Source organism: Desmodus rotundus, chromosome 5 (genome assembly GCF_022682495.2).
Source record: "Desmodus rotundus isolate HL8 chromosome 5, HLdesRot8A.1, whole genome shotgun sequence".
Lineage (NCBI taxonomy): Eukaryota > Metazoa > Chordata > Mammalia > Chiroptera > Phyllostomidae > Desmodus > Desmodus rotundus.
This window is the reverse complement of record NC_071391.1, coordinates 97,194,443-97,199,099: the sequence shown is the minus strand read 5'-3', so window position 1 is coordinate 97,199,099 and position 4,657 is coordinate 97,194,443.

Sequence of the window (4,657 nt, the reverse complement as noted above, 5' to 3'; positions counted from 1 at the left end):
TAGCCAAAAAGACCAGCAAAACTGGCTTGGCCAGTTTGAAGCCTGCAAGAGGCTTTAAAAAATTTTTTCAAGTAATTTATTATTTTTTTATTACATTTTTCTTTTAATACCTTCTTCCTCTCTATCCTTCTTTCTTGTTCTATTATTCCTTTATTTCCCTTTATATCTCTTCATCCTTCCTTCTCTCTCTCTTTTTTTAATTCCCACAAGTGAGACAATAAAACATGGAACAGTGAAAAGACCAGACTTGGAGCCAAAGAGGGGGCATCCCAACAGCTGAGACAGCGAAACAAATTTCACTTTGCTACTCCAGAGAACTTGCAAGTTATTGTATATTTGTATTATTTTTTTCATCATTCTTACATCACTCATTTGATTAGTATTTTTGTATTTCTCTTCTTTTTGTTTAGTCCTCTTTGCTTGACTGGTTAATTAGCATTGTTTGACTGGTTTCCCTTCTTGTATCTTTCATAGTGTATTGTTACTTAACTGTCTCTCACTTCACTTGTGTTCCATTAGCACACTACTCTAGGACCTATACTCCCTATTCTAGTTATCCAGATCACATAGATTCTGTCATATGATTATTGCTCCATTACTATTGTAAATAGTAGCTGTTCCATACATTTGTAAATACTACACAGAACCCCTCTCAAATCTCAGCCAACTTCACTGTTTCCTGAACTTTATTACTGGTGTGGTTAAATCTATTCTCTCACACATTACACCTATTTTCTACCCTTTATTCCCATTTTAATCTCACCTCCCACAGGCTCACAGCTTTCTAGATCCAACTCACAATGCTTCCCGCCACAACAAGAGTCTTATCTTCTTTCCACCCTTTCTAAAAAGTGGCTAGGTGGGTGAATTATAACGGTTAACACTATACATATCCAAAGGAACTCCTACCTCTTCTCTAAGGGCTGGTACTTTAAATATCACAAAATACACTCTCCTGCTATCTTACATGACTTCGCCTTCCCCCTAAACCTATCACTAAAAAAGAGTAGGTAGAAGGTAGGAACATCAGGATACCTCCTAGAGGGAAAAACCTACCAACAAAGGAACCACCAACAGATAAGAACATAATAAGGTGAAGGAAAGAGTGGAAGCCACACTAAATCAACCCAGGACCTATCTGGAAACACAACTAAATAGTGGAGAAATCACTCAGAACAAACAACTGAACAAGAGCAAAAGAAAAGCCTCAAAACTTTGTACATATGGAAGAATCGGCTCCAACACAACCTGCCAACACTTGCAAAACAGAAAGCAAGAAATGGTGGACAGATTGACCCTCAGTTAATCAGATGGTGGGAAGGACCCACCAAAGAAAGACCCAACAACAACCAAAAACTAAAGAAATACACAGATCCAACATAAATCACAGCCCAAGATCAGTAAGATTGGAAGATCAAGGAGACTGTTCCACTGAATCTCACAGGTGTTCTACAACAGAAGTTTACACCATAAAGCCAGGGGGTCAGAACAGAGCAACTTAAGAAGCAGAGGCTAACAGGAAGAGTCTCAAAAACAACGGGAAGACAAAGAAACAATCTCCAAATGAAAAGAAAGAAGGAAGTCTCAGAAACAATGCTAAATGAAAAAGAAGCAAGTCAACTATCAGATATTGAGTTCAAAGTATTGGTTATAAGTAAGCTTAATGAGCTCAGAGAGAATTGCCAAAAACTACAGGGAAACAACAATGAATTCACTGCAAACTATATCAACATGAAAAAGGAAATAGAAACTACGAATAAGGGCCAAGAGGAGATGAAGAATATAATTTCTGAACTGAAGAACACAGTAGAATGAATCAAAACAAGCTCGATGAAGCAGAGGATTAGATCAGTGAATTGGAGGATGAGGTAGAGAAAAACACCTAGAAAGAGCAAGAAAAGGAAAAGAGGCTCAGAAAGAATGGAGAGAGGTTAAGGAAAATGCAGGACAACATGAAATGTGATAATGTCAGTGTAATAGGGATACAGAAAGGAGAAGAGGAAGAGCAAGGGATAGAAAATCTGTTTGAAAAAGTATGATGGAAAATTTTCCTAATCTGAGGAGAGAAAAAGTCACCCAAATCCAGGAAACCCAGAGAATCCCAATCAAGAGGAATCCAAACAGGTCCATTTCAAGGCACATAATAATGAAAATGGCAAAATTCCAACACAAAGAAAGAATCTTAAAGGCAGCAAAGGAGAAACAGCAAGTAACATACAAGGGAGCCCCAATAAGGTTAGTAACTGACTTCTCAATGGAAACACTCCAAGCCAGAAGAGAATGGCAAAAAATATTCCAAGTAATGAGAACCAGAGGCCAGCAACCAAGGCTACTTGACCCAGCAAGGCTCTCAATCAAGATAGAAGGCCAAATAAGGAGTTTCCCAGACAAAAGAGGTCTAAAAGAATATACCTCCACAAAACCAGCTCTGCAAGAGATGCTAAAGGGACTGCTTTAAGGAAAGGAAGGAAAGAGAAACAGAAAGGAACACAGGTACAAAACAATGGCAATGACTAAGTACCTATCAATAATAACTTAAGTGTAAATGGATTAAATGCTCCAATCAAAAGACATAGAATAGCTGAATGGATAATAAAGCCTGACTCACACATTTGCTGCCTACAAGAGACACACCTCAGGACAAAAGACCTACACAGACTGAAAGTGAAGGGCTGGAAACAAATTTTCCAAGCAAACGGACAGGAAATAAAAGCAGGGGTAGCAATACTCATATCAGACAAAATAGACTTAAAAAAAAAGGCCATAAAGACAGACCCAGATGGTCACTTCATAATACTCAAAGGAGGAATCCATCAAGAATACATAAACATTCTAAATATGTATGCACCCAACATAGGAGCACCCAAATACATAAAGAAAATCTTGGAGGACTTCAAGAAAGATATTGAAAGCAACACAAATATAGTAGGGGATTTTAACATCCCACTGTCAATGATGGACAGATCTTCCAAAAGCAATAGCAACAGAGTATCGTGGCATTGAACAATGCCCTAGATGAAGTGGAATTAACTGACATATATAGAGCTTTTCATCCCCCAAAAGCAAAATATACATTCTTTTCAAATGCACATGGAATATTTTCAAAGATAGATTGCATGATACGACTCAACACAAGCCTCAATAAGTTCAAGGAAATTGAAATCATATCAAGCATTTTATCTGACCACAAGGGACTGAAACTAGAAACAAATCTCAAGGGAAAAACACCAAACACTCAAAAACATGAAGATTGAATAGCATGCTATTAAACAATGAATGGGTCAAGAATAAGATGATGACAAGAAAAAGATATTGGCTCTCACCACTGGTATTCACCATAGTATTGGAAGTTCTAGTCACAGCAATCAGACAAGAAAAAGAAATAAAAGGCATCCAAATTGGAAAGGAGGAAATTAAACTGTCATTGTTTGCAGGTGACATGATAGTGTACATGGAAAATCTTATAGACTCCACCAAAAAACTATTTGACCTAATAAATGAATTTGGCAAAACAGCTGGACACAAACTCAATATTCCGAAAAAAAAGGCATTTTGCACATCAACAATGAAATATCAGAAACAGAAATCAGGAAAAAAATCCCATTTGACAGAGCAAAAAGAAAAATAAGGTACCTAGGAATAAATCTAACTAAGGAGGTAAAAGACCTGTACTCAGAAAACTACACAACACTGAAGAAAGAAATTAAGGAAGACACAAACAAATGGAAGTATGTACCATGCTCATGGATTGGAAGAATTAGCATCATCAAAATGGCCATACTACCAGAAGAGATTTATAGATTCAATGCAATCCCTATTACAGTACCCATGACATATTTCACAGATATAGAACAAACATTTCAGAAATTTATATGGAACCATAAACGACCCCGAATAGCTGCAGCAATTTTGAGAAAGAAGAACAAAGCAGGAGGGATCACAATACCTGATATCATACTCTATTACAAGGCCATTGTAATCAAAACAGCCTGGTACTGGCATAAAAACAGGCACATAGACCAAGGTAACAGAAAAGAGAACCCAGAAATAAACTCAAGTCTTTACGGTCAATTAATATTTGACAAAGGAGGCAGAAGCATAAAATGGAGCAAAAATATCCTCTTCAACAAATGATGTTGGTGATCTGGACAGCTACGTGCAAAAAAATGAAAGTCGATTACAAACTTACACCATAAACAAAAATAAATCCAAGGTGGATAAAGGACTTAAATATAAGTCACAACACCATAAAAGTCCTAGAGGAAAACATTGACACGAAAATCTTGGACATTCCACACAGCAACACCCTCACAGACATGTCCCCTAAAGCAAGTGACAAAGGAAAGAATAAACAAATGGGACCTCATCAAAATAAAAAGCTTCTGCATGGCCAAAGAAAACAGCACTAAAATGAAAACAGAGCCAACAGTATAGGAAAATATATTTGCCACTGATACTTCAGACAAGGGTCTGATCTCCAAATAATATAAAGAACTCACACGACTCCACTCCAGGAAGACAAACAACCCAATTAAAAAATGGGCAGAGGACTTGAACAGACACTTTTCCAAGGAAGACATACAGAGGGCCTGGAGACATATGAAAAGATCCTCAGCATCACTAGCCATCAGTGAGATTCAAATTAAAACCATAATGA